Raw genomic sequence first — 17,771 nt, 5'->3', positions numbered from 1 at the left:
AGTTGGGGAGAAGAGGTTGGCAAAGGAACAACTGAGCCAATGTACCTTCTGCCATTTCGGGGGTAGTGACAAGAAAATCCAAACCCTGTTGCTGCATCCACACGATGATCTCCCTTGGGAAGGGAGGCACTTAATATATTTCTTATTCAACATTCTGCAAACTGGGAGGCCCCATCATGCCATGACCTTTAGCTGTGGAATCTGTGACTCAAGAGAGGGCAATTTGCTTGCTGGAGGGTCACACAGCCTCCATGGAAAGCCAAGAATTCTCCCATTTCTTGGCTTCTTTATAAGAGTCCTTAACAACCCCCCACCCCCACCCCCGAAAAAAACCAGCAATGACTTTTCCCCTGAGGAAAGTGGGTAGAGAGATGTGAGTTGGGATAGGGGCAGGCTGCTGGAAGAATGGCAGAACCTTGCTTTGATGAAATGCAGGAGTGCTGGCAGAAGGTCCAAGAGCTCTGTGGACACTAGCAGTGCCCGGCCAGCTGAACATATCCCCTCTCCCCGTAAACAAGATGAGTGCACACTGTAAATGGACCGTCCACAGCACAGGAAAATCAGAGCTGGAGTGAGATGACTCCTGAACCATGTGTATCTTGGCCTCCATCTTAAGTGGCCCTCATATCCCTTACCCCTGAGGTCTGATCAACAGGGCATTTGACTGTGTGGCATCTTTTTGGTTTATGGCTGTAGGGCTTTAGGGTGACATTATATTAGGTATATCTATATGACCTTCCCCAAAGGGGACAATGGGGACTTTAGCAATTGGTGTAAATAGCCTCAAAACCCAGGCCACCCACCCTGGCTCAAGTCCTCACAGGCATCATTATCAAACTTCTGCCCAGGCCTTCTTTGCATGGCCATGTACTGCACACTAGAGACCTAGTACTTTCCGGGCCACAGTCAGAGATCCTGGTGTCTCTAGGAAAAGGTTTCCAGTAGGCAGCCAGGGAAGCAGAGGCCCGGAGTAAGAACCACGGCTCCAGAAAGAGCTGGCAGGGAAGCTGGTGACTGAAACACAACAGCAAACCTCAAGGTACACAGAGCAGCTGGGGGGACAGTGAAGGGTGTAGGGTAACTATATTGACAACTCCGTCTCTAGAAATAATCAAAATCACTGAGTTGTGCACTTTAAACATTTCAATTACATTTTATCTCAATAAAGCTATTTTTAAAAGTATACAAAGAGAATTCTCACATCCTCCTCTAGGATCTGGCCCAGCAAGTGTCATCCCCCTCCCCCTTCCCCAACCATTTTATCTATGCCTTCACTATAATCTACCAGATCTAGCCCAGGTCCACAATCAGTGTGCCAGTCTAGTCTAGGTACCCACTGACTGTCCAGAACCCAAGCTCCAGGTTTCCACTGGGTCAGACATGCCATGCCTCTACCTAATCTAACCACCCTCTCCCATGCCAAAGTCAACCTCTAGGTTTCTCCCAGGATTTGCCCTACCTGTAACCATGCACAGGTCCCTCCTGTACCACTTGTAATCACCCCACTTGATATCCAGACCTCCCCAGGGTCTTGACTGATGAGTTTCCTTGATATCCCCAAACATACCTTTTCTATAGCCTGCCAGATCTAGCCTGGGCCCATCATGTAGTTCACCAGCCTAGTCTGGCCTCCCCTGCCTGTACCAAAAAGGACCTCTAGGCTTCAGCCAGGACCCTCCCCACCTATCCTCCAAACCCAAGGTGCTCCCACACCATATCCTATCTTTCCACCCAGCCAGATCTAGCACCACACTCCAGGCTGGGACCAGGAAGCACATTGTATATACCAGCCCAGTAACCTCTGTCTGCCTGACTTCATTCCATCCAAGACACATCTAATCTTTAGGCCCAAACCACCCATATATCCTCTTGTCTGCCCCAAATCTGTTCTGTCCATAACAGACTCAGAACTCTAACAAAAGAAGTCCATATGCACAGATCTCATCACAAAAATACCAACAATATGAAAAATCAGGCCCGTATCCTCTCTCTAAAACCTACAAGTCCTATAGAAATGTTCACCAATGAGAATTACCTAGATGAACTCCAGGATATAGAATTTGAAAGAACAATCATAAACTTCAAAGAATTCAAGGAGTCTGAAGAAGACACAAAGAAACAACTCAATGAAATTCAGGAGAAAAGAGCCGAAGGTGCCTGGCGGTGGCGCATGCCTTTAATCCTTTAATCCCAGCACTTGGGAGGCAGAGGCAGGTGAATCTCTGTGAGTTCGAGGCCAGCCTGGTCTACAGAGTGAGTTCCAGGACAAGCTCCAAATGCTACACAGAGAAACCCTGTCTAAGGAAAAAAAAAAGAGCTGAAGGTCATTCTTCTGCTCGATGACCAAGAAAACACAAACACATCTCAGCTTTTTAAAAAAGTGAAAAGATGATTAAGAGCACGCTAATCCATTGGGACAGGAAGCAAGCATACATCATTACACTAATATCTGAGAAAACAGACTTCAAACTAAAATGAATCAGAAGAGACAAAGAGGGACACTTCACTCTAACCAATAGAACAGCTAACCAAGATGACTCTACTATCTTAAACATGTATCAAACCCTGAGGCACCCAATTTCATTAAAAATCTATTACTGGGTTTAGAGACACAGATTAACATTCATTAATAATGAGTACTCCATTTCAATACCCCACTTTCTCGAATAGATGGGTCATCTGGACAAAAAATAAAGACAAAAACATTAGAATTAATTGATGTATCAAATGGAATTAATGGATATCTACAGAATATTCCACCCAAATACCAAATACACAACAGCACATGGAAGCTTTTCTAAAATAGACCACATCCTGGGACACAAAACAAATCTTTATGAATAAAAAAGACTGAAATCACTCCTTGTATGCTATCTTGCCACAATACAATAAAAATTAAAATCGCGCTGGGCGGTGGTGGCGCACGCCTTTAATCCCAGCACTCAGAAGGCAGAGCCAGGCGGATCTCTGTGAGTTCGAGGCCAGCCTGGGCTACCAAGTGAGTTCCAGGAAAGGCACAAAGGTACACAGAGAAACCCTGTCTCGAAAAACAAAAAATTAAAATCAACAACAAACAAATTTCTAGTAAATACACAAATTTAGATTAAACAACTCATCACTGAATGATGAATAGGTCAAAGAAGAAATCAAGAAAGAAATAAAAAAAACTTCCTAGAATTAAATGAAAATGTGAACACAATATAACAAAACCTCTGGGACATATTGAAAGCAGTCCTATGAGGGAAATTTATAAATCTAAGTGCCTACCTTAAAAAAATCAGAAAGAGTGCAACTCAAAAGTTGGATAAAGAAAAACAAACCAAATTCAAACACAAGTGACAGCAAGAAAAAGTAAAAACCAGAAGTCAATGAAATAGAAACAAAACAATACAAAGAAACAATGACTCTAAGATCTGATTCTTTAAGAAGATAAACAAGATTGACAGACCCTTGGCCAACTAACTAAAAGGAAAGAAAGGACTCAAATTAACATAATCAGAAATGAACAGGGAAACATGACAGACACTGAAGAAACCCATAATATTATAAGGGAATATTTTTAAAAAACCTGTACTCCATATTAAGCTGGAAAACCTAAAAGAAATGAGAGGATTTCTAGATTCAAACAGACTACAAAAATTAAACCAAGAAGTCAGGAACCTAAACAGACCCACAACAAATGAGGACAATAAGATAGTAATAAAAGCCTTCCTGCTTAAAAGAAAAAAGAGAAAAAGTCCAAGGCCAGATAAAATCACAGCAGAAATCTAGACTTTCAAAGATCTACAGCTAATGTTTCTTAGTTATTCAAAAAAGAAAAGAAACATAAGGAACACTCCTAAACGCCTTCTACAAAGCCAGTTATCACTCCAATGCCTAAACCAGGAAAAAATAACACAAATAACCAACAACAAAAAAAAAAAAAAAAAGAAAGAAAGAAAGAAAGAAAGAAAGAAAGAAAGAAAGAAAGAAAACTGCAGGCCTCTATTCCCAATGAATTAAAAAAAAAAAACTCATTAAATAATTCTTTCAAACAGAATACAGACATACATCAAAAAGATTATCCAGCATGACCACGTTAGTTTTATCCTTGAAATGCAGGGATGGTTGAACATATACAAATCAACAGATGCATTAAATCACATAAATGGGTTTTAAAGACAAAATTCACATGCTCACCTCAATAGATGTAGAAAAAGCCTTTGACAAAATCCAACATGCTTTCATAAAAATTCTAGAGAAAGTAGGGCTACAGGAAACATATTGTAACACAATAAAAGCTGTAACCACAGCCAACATCATCCTAAATGAAGAAAAGCTTGAAGCAATCCCACTGAAGTCAGGAAAGAGACAGGAGGTCCACCATCATCACTCCTTTTCAGTACTGTGCTTGAAGTGCTAGCTGGTGCAATAAGGCAAAAGGAAATTAAAGGCATACACACAAGGAAAGAAGAAGTCAGACTATCCCTATTTGTAGATGATATGATACTATATACTAGAGATCTCAAAAATTCTACCAGATATCTTCTAGAAGTGATAAAGAAATTCAGCAATGTGGAAGATACAGAATCACCAGGCACAAATCAAGAGCTTTTCTTTTTATTTTATTTTATTTTACAATATAATTTAATTCTACATATCAACCACGGATTCCCTTGTTCTCCCCCGTCCCGCCCCCTCCCCTTCCCCCCAGACCACCTCCCATTCCCATCTCCTCCAGGGCAAAGACTCCCCCGAGGACTGAGATCAGCCTGGTAGACTCAGTCCAGGCAGGTCCAGTCCCCTCCTCCCAGGCCGAGCCAAGAGTCCCTGCATAAGCCCCAGGAGTTTTTCTATACACCACAACAAGCACACAGAGAAGGAGATCATGGGCACACACCCATTCACAATAGCCTCAAAGAAAATAAAATATCCAGGAATAAACCTAACCAAGGAAATCAAAGACCTCTGCAAATAAAACTTTAAAATTCTAAAGAGATAAAAACACTAGAAAATGGAAAGATATCCCATGCTCATGGAATAACAGAAATGACATCATGAAAATGACAATTTTACCATAAACTATTCTCCAATTCAATGCAATCTCAATCAGAATCCCCATCTCATTCTTTACAGAAATAGAAAAAAACTATCCTAAAATCCATATGGAACCACAGAAGACCCCTGATAGCCAAAGCAACCCAGAGCAAAAAGAACAATGCTGGAGGAATTGGCATTCAAGATTTTAAGATATATTACAGAGCCACAGTAATAAAAAGAACATGGTACTGGCACAAACACAGTCATGTAGACCAACAAAGGGAAAAAAAAAAATCAAAGACCCAAACATGAGTACATGTAACTTCAGCCACTTAATATTTGACAAAGACACCAAAAACATAAGCTGGAGAAGAGAAAACATCTTCAACAAATGCTTCTGGGAAAATTGGATTAGATCTGTGTCTATCACCTTGAACAAAAACTAACTCTTAAAGCACCGAAATAGCTAGAAGGAAACACAGGGAGTGCTCTAATGATAACGTAGGCAGTGCTCTAATGATAACTAGGCAGGACTCTAATGATACAGGTGTAGCAAAGGACTTTCCGAATAGGACTCTGTTAATTCAAGAATTAAAGCCAACAACTGACAAGGGGAATTTCATAAGACTAAAAGCTTCTGCAAAACTAAAAGAACAATCTACAGGGTGAAGAGGAAGCCCACAGAATAAAGAGTCTTTGCCAGCTACAAATCTGACAGAGAATTAATATCCAGAATAAAGAACTCAAAAAAAGAAAGAAAGAAAACAAAGAGTCAAATAAACAAACAACCACAAATGACTCATTAGAAAAATGGGCCAGGTGTGGTGGCACACACCTTTAATCCCCACACTCAGGAGGCAGAGGCAAGCAGATCTCTGAGTTTCAGGCCAGCCTGGTCTACAAAGTGGGTTCCAGGACAGCCAAGGCGACATGGAAAAAGCCTGTTTCAAAAAAGCAAACAAAAAAAACACCAACATAAATAAATAAATAAAGGAGGGAGGAGGGAGGGACAGAGGGGGGGGAGGGAGGGGGGGAGGGAGGGAGGGAGGGAAGGGAGGCAGGCTAGAGACCTTAACAGAGTTCTCAGAAGAAAAAAATTGGTTAACAAATATCTCAAAAAATGTTTACCTTCCCTAGCAATTAGGAAAATGCAAACCAAAACAACTTTGAGATTTCATCTTACTCTAGTCAGCATAGCAATGATCAATGGAACAACCAATAACAAGTGCTGGAGAGGATGTGCAGAAAAGGGAACCCTCATTCACTCACCATTGATGGGACTGCAAACTAGTGCAAGCCACTATGGAAATCAGTGTGGTGAATTCTCAAAAAGCTAAAAGTAAATCTACCATATAACCCTACCATACTACTCCTTGGCATATATGCCCAAAGGACTCAACATCCTACTCCATAGAATATTCATTACTGCCCTATTCATAACAGCTAGGATATGAAAACAAAGGAAATGTCCTTCATCTGATGAATTGATAATGGAAATGTGGTACATATACACCATCCAACTGTAAAGCAAAATGAAAACATGAACTTCACAGGTAAATGGATAGAACCAGAAGAGATCATATTGAGTGAAATAGTCCAGACCCAGAAAGACACATGCTTTATGTTCTCTCTCATAGGGGCTCCTAGCTTCAAATCTTTAGAAACTGGGAAAGTAAAATGGAACCACTGCCAAGAAAGGGGTTCAGTAACAACAGAGAGGGAAACAGCAGAGTTCGAGTGATCTGATCTGGGAGATGGAAGTGGGAGTGCTTTAGGGAGGGAGAGGGAGGTAAATACAGAGAAGAGCAAAGGAGGAGAATGGGATACACTGATCTGATATGGGAAAGGGAGGCTCTTTAGGGAGAGGGGAGGGAAGTTAACAGAGGAGGACGGAGGTGGATAAAATAACAAGGATGTCTGAAAATCACAAGCATACTACTAGTTACCTCAAAAAACTATAATACACATAATTCTGTGTATAAATATACATACAATTTTAACAAACTTTTCTCATCTGACAGTACTACCTCCAAGAGCCAAAGACCACCTAGCCAAAACCCCAATACGAGACATGAGAAGCCCTCTTTCATGGTACCAGAAGGTGCCATGAAAGTTTCCATAGAAGGGAGGCAACCAACAGTTCTACCCAGCTATGATGCCTAGGAACCACATCAACTACCAGCATGGCACCATTACCCTGAGTGCAGTAGTGGCAAGCATACATTGGTGATAACTTAAGATACATTCAACAAGAAGGAAACCATGCCTGGTTCTGGAAACCTAGCTAACCACTTAGAGCTAGTGAAGTCATATATGCTAGAAGACCTACAGCCACTCCTTTACAAAAGCAACATAATACCTAACTACAACTTAAAACATTTGACCTGATGCCCAGGGATAAGGCGAGTTCTCACCCTGCATCAAGGAAACATCTCTTTGTAACAACAGAGACCACTACAAAAAAAAACAAAAAAACAAAACAACAACAACAACAACAACAACAACAAAAAACCCCACAATCAATCAAAATGCAGAGTTGTTGAGCCCAGTCCCAATGGATACATCTATAAAACACTCTTGCACCTAAGTAAGGCTCAGGGAACATTGTGGAAGAAGAGGCAGAAAGACTCAACAGATCAGGGAATTTGCTGTAAGACTGTGCCAGTAATGTCAAGAGCTATACCCATAAAATCTCACCAACATGGCTGCCTAAGCATGACATGAACAAGCATATAACAATGGACATGGCAAAGAGGAAGTGGAAAAGCCCATGAGGCTTCAACTCTACACAAAGCACCACAGGCAACTGGAATGCTAAGAGTGAAAAAAATAGTCTTCCCCAATACCAAATAGTCATCCCCCAAAAGCATACATACAAGTAACATAAGGACCAAGCAGGTTATATTTAGGAATACATATGTAAATACATAAACATGTATGTATGTAATAACAATTAATGAAAAAAAAAAGAGGCCATGAAATTGAAAGAAAGCAAGAGGGGTATATGGGAGTGTAGACAGAAGTTTTCCTGTGTCCCGCAGCCACTTGGTCCCAAACAAACATATAGAGGCTTACATTAATTACAAACTGGTCTATGGCTCAGGCTTATTGCTAGCTAGCTACTATATCTTAAATTAACCCATTTTTATTAATCTATGTATTGTCGCACAGCCATGGCATTACTGGTCTGCTGGCATCTTGTTGCTCCTTCAGCAGCTGGATCGTGTCGTCCCCGTCCCCCCCCCCCCCCCCCCCCGCCCCGACTCCGCCTTTCTTCCCCCTCTATCTCTCTTGGATTTCCCACCTGGCTCCATCCTGCCCTGCCATAGCCCAGTGCAGCTTTATTTATTAACCAATGGAAGCAACACATTCACAGCATGCAGAAAGACCATCCTACAGCCCTGGAGGGTTTTAAGGAAAGGGAAGGGAGAAACACTGTAATTATATTATAGTCACAAAAAATTAAAATTAAAAAATGCGCAAGCCTGACAACCTGTGTTCAATCCCCTGATCCCATACTGGAAAGAGAGATACAACTCCTCAAATAGTTGTCCTCTGTCCTCCACACACATGTCACAGCAAGCAAATACCTGCATGTATGTGTGCTCTCTCTCAAAGTCAAATATCAGGCTGAACTACAGAGCAAGATTGCCTCAAAACAGTCATTTACCAAGACCTAAGTCTGATACTGGAAAAATTGATTGTTTCTATGCCACACTGCAAGCATGTGAGTAAACAAAGTTCTCCTTCCCATCCTAAGGAAGTCAGGCCACTGCAGGGGGTGAGTTTTCAGGTGATTCTGCCCCAGTCAGAGATAAGGTCAAAGGCCCCAAGGGCTATAACTATGATTTGCAGGAGCTGATGTGGGCTAGATGAGTAAGAGAGCAGGATGCCCAAGACTGAGCTGGCCCTATGGAGCACGGGGTGGCACAACAACTCCTCAAGGGCTGATTTGGTACCAATAGCCGGATGATACCAGGAACCTGAAAGGCTAGCCACACAGGCCAATGTCATAGTACAATGCACAACCATCTACAGAAGCAAAACACACAAAGGAAGCAGCCATCCCTTATCTCCATAGAACCCTTGCAAGTGCTGCTGGGAACTACCTTTAGCCCTTCAGTTAATCTTACTGAGCACAAAAAGACCCAGACACACCTCCTCTACACACACAGCGCCCCACAAAGCCCCATGGCTGTCCTTCTCTACAGCCAGGCTAGAGGGCCTGCTGCTGTCCCTCCCAGATCCCCAGCACACCCTATCACTTTATGAAGCCACCTACACCTTAGGATTCCATGTCCCTTCCTCAAGGACTGTCCTGACCACCTAGGCCAGCATCTAGTGACTTGCCTCCATCATTAGAACAATAACATGTTTCAAAACTAACACATGCCTGTGATTTTGTCATGTAAGACCCAAGGGATACCACTACCCCAGTGACTTCCCTACTTACAACAGTACAAACCAGAGGTTATTTCTTAGGCGGGGCTCTGAAGGGGTTGCAAGACCAAGAAGCATAATTAAGCCTTCAGCCTTTGTCTCTTCCTTTAAAAAAAAAAAAAAAAACAAAAAACAAATAAACAAACACCAAACAAAACAAAACAAAATCAGGATATGGCTATGTAGCCCAAAATCTTCTACCCTCAGTCTCCCAAGTGCTGAGGTTACAGGTATGTACTATCATGCTCAGCTTCCAAAGCCTTTAAAAACAGTGGCCTGATGCTCTGGGCTCCTGAAAGGTGGTAAGTATGTCTAAAACACTGAACAATTTTCATAGAAGTCTTTCTCTTCGTTGGTTAAAGATATTCCTAAATAATTGGGCGGGGGGGGGGGGGCAGTATTTTGAAAGGAATATTTTTCTTAATTTATTTCTTGGAGTAGGCTATTAGTATTAATGAAGACAACTGTTTTTTAAATATTGATTTTGTATACTGTAACTTAGTTTTCTAGTAGACTCAATAGGGTCCTTTAAGTTAAGGATCACATCATCTGCAAACAGAGATGGTTTGACTCCTTCCCTTCCCGTGTTACCCCTCTATGTCTTTCTCTTTTCTAACGGCTATAGCTAGGGTTTCAGTACTAGGAATGAGAGGGGACAGAGTAGAAACCCTTGTCTCACTCCTGATTTTAAAAGAAATGTCCTAGGTAAATTTCCATGGAATCTAATGTTGTCTATAGGTTTGCTGCATACAGCCTTTATTATTTTGAAGTATGTCTCATCTGTTTGTGAAGTTTCTAGAACTTCTATCATGAAGGCATGTTGAACTTTGTCAAATGCCTTTTCAGTGTCAACTAAAATCACGTGGTTTCTTTCCTGAGATTTGTTTATATGGTGCATTACATTTATTGATTGACATATGCTGAACCAACTTTGCTTCTCTGGGATGAAGCCTACTTGGTTGTCTTTACAGTTATGCTTGCCAGTACTGAACCTTTAGGATTATCGTGCCATGCTGGTCATTGTTGTAGTTTATAGGCATCACAACTTGGGTAGGCCTGTGGCTGCCTCCCTCCTTTGGAAGCTGGCATGGTGCCTTCTGGTACCATGAAGCTAGTCCTCAGGGAGGAGGCTTTCGGGTCAGTTCCAGCTCAGGGACCTCTGGGCCCTGTGTCTCAAGTGCAGCAATGGGGACTAAACTTTTCATCTCCGGGGGTTAGTCAAGGGCAACAGCCTGCAATGTTTTGAGAGTCTCTTGGACAGCCCTGACCAACAATTCAAAAGACAGCTTCTCATGCCCAGTGCGGGAGTGGGGGTGGGGGTGGGTGGGGGTGGGGGTGGGGTTGACTCTTGGAGGAAGTAGTGTCAGCCCAGACAGTTTTGTTCATTTAAACTATATATGTACATTTATACAAAGACTCTAAATGCTGCCAAAGACATAAAAGTAAGTGGGCATTCATACAACATCACTGAGAATCGGTGTGGCGGTTTCTTATAAGCTAACTATGAAACTACCATTTCACCAGAACTATATCCCTGTGTACTTTACTCCAAAGAAATGAGAGCGGTGACACAAAAGTTACACACAACGGACGATGGCAGCAGTCTAGAAGACTTAGAGGTGCAGAAAGAGGTAACAAACTCCATGGGCCATGTGCTCCACCAGTCAGCAGTGGAATCACACGATCTACCCCATACACAATTCTCTGGGCTGCCAGAGACCGAGACAAGTACAACAGCCACCCCACAGGTGACGTGCTGTGAGATTCCACTCAAACCTCCCTGAGAATCTAGAGGAAGGACCCAACAGGATTGTTGTGGCAGATGAAGGTGTGGGTGCGAGGGATGTGATGCTCCTGCCTACACCAGCTTCAGCAACCTGCTATGACATATACATCCACCCCTCAGTGCTGTGGGGTGCCATGATGGGGCACTGGGTGAAGGTACTGAGATCACCATGTCACCTTATAGCAGCAGGATTTATCTACAATGATCTTGGTGTAAAGGTTTAATTAAAATAGGGTTGCTGGGCATGGAAGCACATGTCTTTAATTCCAGCCTAGTCTACACAGTGAGATGCAGACTAGCCAGGGATACATTGTGAGACCATGTCTCAACAGAATAAACAAAATTTAAAATGTAATTAAATAAGAATTTAAAACTCCACAAAACGAAATCTACTGTATCTTCCTCCATCTTATCTACACACCAGAACATTGGCAAGAACCTGCTGCAGTCCTAGAACCCATAGTTGTAGTCAAAAAAGTCTTTGAAGTCAATCCTCAAGACCCTCAGTCCCGAGCTACAGTTATGCACTCTGCTAGCCCAGTGGCAGTCTGTGGCAGTCACAGGATCTCAGACTCCATCTTGCAGGGCTTCTTCTGTCATGGTGGCAAGTCTCTTAACCATCCTTCTAGAGCCAATTTGGGTTGAGCTAGATCAAATGTCTCCAACCAGACCAAATGAGTAGGGCAAGGGTAGAAGCCAATACTCTAATCTGTTTCACAAAGCACAATTAAACTACTAAATAAATGCTTTTTCAGGCATAGTCTGGCTTCTGGACACTGCCACCCTATCACAATCAGCTTCAAGGCACCCAGAACAGACAAGTTTGGCTCTAGCTTCACATGGTCTGTGTGACTCAAAGAGCCTGGAGGGGGCACAGTCAGTGACAGGATTCCCAGCAGGTTTCTGCTCCCTAGGACTCATCCTCTCCTTCAGACAGCAAGTGGGCATGGAAGGAGGAAGTCTGACTAGTGTGGTAGCCACCAAATGACCCATGAAACCACCACTCCCAAGGTCTCCAGGTTTGATGCCCTTCCAAAGGTAACCATGTTTCACCGTCCCACATCAGCCCCTCAAGGCAGCACACCTCTGGAGAACAGTAAGTCCTGCAACTGCTTTAGGTCAACTACTTTTAGAGTATGTGCTGGGCTGATCTGTAATTACTGCACTGCCCTCCTGCTCAGCTCCTTTCCACACATTTAGCACTTCGGGCTTACACAGAAGGATGCATGGGAAGAACTCACACCCTCTAGCAGTACCTGCTCCCTATGAGGGCCTATCTCCCAAACCCCACCAGCTCAGCTCCTTCTCTTATAACAACAGCACAGTCATTATAGGAATAGGAATCCAGCCCTTAGCTAGCTCAATCTAGTCCAGAGACTCCAGTGGCTGAAAAGCAAACATGTGGGTAGGGGACTCCAGCGATACTTACTCTGGTCAGTAACACTGGGCTAGAAATGGAACTGCTCCCTAGGCATGTTAGGACTATGGCTGATAAGGCCTTCTTGGAACACTGGCAAGCCAGTCTGAACCTCCAACTTTCCCACCCTATGCCCCCAGGTCACAAGAATGACAATGGTCAGAATCCAGTACCAAGAAGACAACACCCAGGCAGACAAGCTTACCGTGGGGCTGCTATATGAACCATGATGGCAAGACACGGGAAATGTTATGCTCTCAGATAGTAGCATGTGGCAACATGTGGTAAGAAATAGAACATTGGATGCTGACAGTGCAATTATTCCATAGATAGTGAGTTACAGAAACAACACAAAGCAGAATAAGGTCCTCTTGAGTGATCATCACACATTGCCCAAAAGACTGCATGAAATTACATACACACTACACAGTCATTTGTTCCGGGACCTCCTGCCAATGCACAGGGCCAGCACTTCTTACATGGACTGTGTTCTGGTGATTGGCACCCTCTGGAGATGTTTGGTAAAACCCTGCAAGCAGCCTTTCTAAATCTGGAGGTGGAAACATAAAGCAGAAGGGGCTACTGAAGCAGACCACAGATGGATAGGATGTAGAAATGCTTATAAAATATGCCAGGATGGGTAACTGGGGGTTGCTGTAGTTTGGATCTTGAATGTTCCCAAAGGCAAAGTCATAGTGGTGTTACTGGGAGATGATGGTACTTTTAGTTGGTAAGGCCTAGGAGGGACTTCATTAGGTCGCTAGGAGCTTTGGAGCAGTTGAAAGTATGAACCAATCCAGAGCATGCTGGTGGCCAGAAAAGGTAATGTCAACAAAATCTGCTGTCACTCCTGCTCTGCATCCCTGGCACCCATCTGCCAAACCTGCACTCACTAACCTGTCTCCCTTAGCTACTGCCCTGTGTCTTTCCAAACTGCACTCTTCACAGCAGGCTCATCACTCCTAGGTGTGGAATGTTCCTTTACACTGTGTGAATATATGTCACTGTGACTGGTTTAATAAAGAAGCTGATTGTCCAATAGCTGGACAGGATAAGTTTAGGAAGGAGAGCCAGACTGAGAATGCTGGGAGGAAGAAGGGCAGAGTCTGGAGATGCCAGCAGAGGAAACAGGACATGTAGAAAATGAGGTAACTAGCCATGAACCATGTGGCAGAAGGCAGATAAGAAATATGGGCCAATTTAAAATATAAGAGTTAGCTAGTAACAAGCCTGAGCGATCAACTGAGCATTTATAATTAATATTAAGCCTCTGAGTGGTTATTTGGGAAGTGGCTGCCAAGACACAGAGAAATTCCGCCTACATGGAGTCGTTTGAAAATAGACCACCTTGAGCTAAGCCAGCAGTTCTAGTATCCTTTTAAGAACCCATGAGACAAAATGTTTTATAAGCACTAAGGTACCATTTGCCCTGGCCTTGAACTCATCATCCTCCAGCCCCAACCTCCTTAGTGCTGAGGCTGCCAGCAAGGACCACCAAGCCAGGCTCAAGTTCCATGTTTTGTTTCAAAGAATGAAGTGCCAAAAGTAATAAACAAACAAACAAGCAAACAAACACTGTAATCCTGTGGGGCAAAAGGACAGAGAAGACCTTTCTGCTTCAACAAATCCAAGATCCTCTGAGACCCAATTCTGAGCACCATGAGCCCCTTCCAACAGCTCCCAGGCACCTCAGTTTCCAGTAAGCCTGCATCCCTGAGCTGTCCAGCTTTTCCGTCCTGGACCCTCCAGCCCTCTTGCTAACAGTCCCTATACTGTCCTAGATCCCTCTGTAGTTCAGCAGCTCATCAAGTGAGATGAAAGGGCAGAAAAAGTAGAAATCTCCAAGTGGCTGAGACAGCATGGCCCTCATCCCACACCAGTGTCATCTAAGTGAGGAGCACTGGCTCTAGGCAGCTTCACAGCAGGATCTATCACCTGACAGTCTGAGGCCAATCTCTGGCTTCAAATCCACCCCATGAGCAGAAACGCAGCAGTCCATATCTAACCCTCAGGTCTCCACTGGAAAAAGCTGACAGTAGATATTCAAACAAAAAACTATACACCTATGGTTCTCAACCTCTGGGTCATGACCTTTCACATGAGTCACATATCAGATATCCTGCATATCAGATATTTATATTACAATTCATAACAGTAGCAAAATAACAGTTATGACATAGCAACAAAATAATTTTATGGTTGGGGGTCACCACAACATAAGGAACTGTATTAAAGAGTTGCAGCATTAGGAAGGCTGAGAATCACTGCTATGTACAAATATTCACAGCAACACTATTCTATTTGCCAAAAGCTAGGAATAACCCAGATGTCATTAACTGGGGAATGAATAAACAAAATATAGTGCAGTCATACCCTGGAATATTACACAGCCATAAAAAATGAAATTCTAAACAGTACTTAAGATAGGTGAACCATGAGAACATTAGTTGAGTGAAAGAAGCCAGATCAAAGGTCACAAGTTCTATGATTCCATTTTTATGAAATTCTCATAGTAAAAGAAAGCAGATTCACAGTAGTGATCACCTGGGAATAGGAAGTGGGATGCAGGATGGCTGAAGAGTTATGAGGTGTTCCAGGAAGCTGAAAACAGCTTCAACTAGAGCATGGTTTCATAGCACTGTGAATGTGTTAAATGCAACTGAATTCTACACTTTAATGTGGTTAATTTTGTGTTATATGAATTATACCTTAAAGAACAAAAGTAAACAAAAACAACAGATCCCACAGCCCTGGCACATAGTAGGCAGGCCTACAGATATGGGCTTTACCTCCTCCCCTCTGTTTCAACTGGCCTAAGGGCCCTGCAAGCCTAGCCCCTGCCAGAGGGCGGGTGGGGAAAGGGGCTGTTATTAAAAGCCTTTTCCCTGACAGGCTGCCCACAGCTGCAGGACTGTTAGAAGATGATGCTGTTTGTGGCAGAGGGAAGAATGATAGATGTTGGACAGCCTCTGGGCATCAGCTTTGCACAGTAGTCATGACCAGTTCCATGCAGAGCCCCTCTTCATTAAAAAAACAAAAAACAAAAAACAAAAAAAACAGGGCAGGAGCATGATGGAAAGACAGCCCACAAACATGATGGGAAAACAGCCCACAAGAAAGCACACTTAAACAAGGACAGCCCAGACTGGATCCTCTAGCTGGCCCACTTGGCAGGCAGCTGATCCACATCTATCCAGGAAGCCAGGAGCTGGTCTGGTCTATGCTTTGGCCCAGCTCTTCCCGACAAGTCACAGGACTTCTCCATACCTAGTCCCTTATCTCTCCACCTATAAGACTGCCGTGGATATGAAAGAGTAACAGTGGCCTGGGACAACAGTTTTGTCAGCTATGAATATCATGGGGAGAGACATACAAACTCCAGTCCAGAAACCCCTATACACCATGGAGACCATGGTCCACAAAGAAGAAGACTCACACACTTCCAGAGAGGAAGGCAGATGGAGACTGGAAAGTAGAGGGCTTTGTCTGTCCAGGTGCCATGTATCTGTGAGAAAAGCCTTCAGTAGTTTCCATACCACATGACTAAGCATCTAGAAGAACCCTGAGATGAGGACAGTGTGATTGGTAGCAGAGGGGCCAATTCAATGCTGGAGATCAGGGGCTATAACCCACCCTGGCCAGATTTCTTGACCAGCTGGCAATTTTGAACTGGCCTGACTCTGGCTCTGGCTGTCCTCTACCCACCTTAGCATTTACCTGACATCTAAAAGGCAACTGTGTAGCTGACATTGGGACATGTCCGACATGAGCCTAGGTCCTCTCGCATCTCCTACCTATGGTACCCATTTTCTGTGTGAAGAGGACTCAGACAGCCTGAGGTGGAGATCTCAGCTGATGACACCTGGCCCTTTCACTTCCTGTTCTCTAAAGTCTTCAAACCAGTTCAATCTTCATATTGCCATCTTCCAGAAACCAAACCTACACACACAAACAAGACTGAGCAGAGCCTGTTGATCTCTCTGGGCCAATGTGAGATGGCACTGGAGGTACAAAGCAGCTAGAGCAGGACAACAGCAGGGTCCAGGGGTTCAACACTGGCTAGGAGAGACAGAACAGGCTTGAGGGCCAGCTCCACTGAAAGGTTACAACGGTACGTACTCCTTATCTGTGCTCATCTTCTCATTTGCTGCTTCAATGTGAAGTCCAAGGCAGTCCCTTCAGCCTGAATCTGCTACTGCTGTGATGAAACACCATGACCAAAAAAACAAGTTGGGGAGGAAAGGGTTTATTTGGCTTACACTTCCGTATCACTGCTCATCACTGAAGAAAATCAGGACAGGGCAGGAAGGAAATCAAACAGGGTAGGAACCTGGAGACACGAGCTGATGCAGAGGCCATGGAGGGAAGCTGCTTACCGGTTTGCTCTCCATGGCTTGCTCAACCTGCCTTCTTTCTTTCTTCTTTTTTTTATTTTTTTATTTTTTTTGGTTTTTCGAGACAGGGTTTTTCTCTGTGTAGCTTTGCGCCTTTTCCTGGATCTCGCTCTGTAGACCAGGCTGGCCTCGAACTCACAAAGATCCACCCGCCTCTGCCTCCTGAGTGCTGGGATTAAAGGTGTGTGCCACCAATGCCTGGCCTCAACCTGCTTTCTTATAGAACCCAGGACCACCACAGGTATGGCTCCAACCACAATGGGCTGGGCCCTTCTCCACCAATCACTAAGAAACTGTCTTACAGGCCTGCCTACAACCCGATCTTATGGAGGCATTTTTTAAATTGAGATGACTTTACCTTGTGTCAAGTCGACATAAAACTATCCAGCAAAATCCCCCACCCTGTTTAGCTCTAGGGCATTGGCCATTCCCTTATACAGTAGCATACACCAGTAATCTTGAGACTCAAGCTACTGAGGCAGGAGGATAATGAATTTAAGGACAGACTGGCTTACACAGTTAACAGATAGGACAGTGTGCTAAGTGAGTACATGCCAGGACAGGGCTGATGTCCCACATGCTCACTCTGTACTGTATGCTCAGTGCTTGCAAAACATCCTGTTTCCTGAGTGCCCATTCTACCTGGTGTTTATGAGCTCAGCCCCTCCTATATCCCTGAAGTTACTAAGGGCTGTACATGCATCTTATTGTTCTC

General features: G+C 43.6%; 1 protein-coding gene across 3 annotated transcripts in view; it reads right to left on the bottom strand.

Annotated features, from left to right (window-relative positions):
- The window catches only part of Mprip (myosin phosphatase Rho interacting protein), a 119,310-nt gene that overhangs the window by 90,159 nt on the left and 11,380 nt on the right, over window positions 1-17,771 (bottom strand). The gene's annotated exons all lie outside the window — the stretch shown is intronic.

Source organism: Peromyscus eremicus, chromosome 8a, assembly GCF_949786415.1.
Source record: "Peromyscus eremicus chromosome 8a, PerEre_H2_v1, whole genome shotgun sequence".
In the NCBI taxonomy this organism is placed as follows: Eukaryota; Metazoa; Chordata; class Mammalia; order Rodentia; family Cricetidae; genus Peromyscus; species Peromyscus eremicus.
This window is presented reverse-complemented; position numbering and strand designations above follow the sequence as displayed.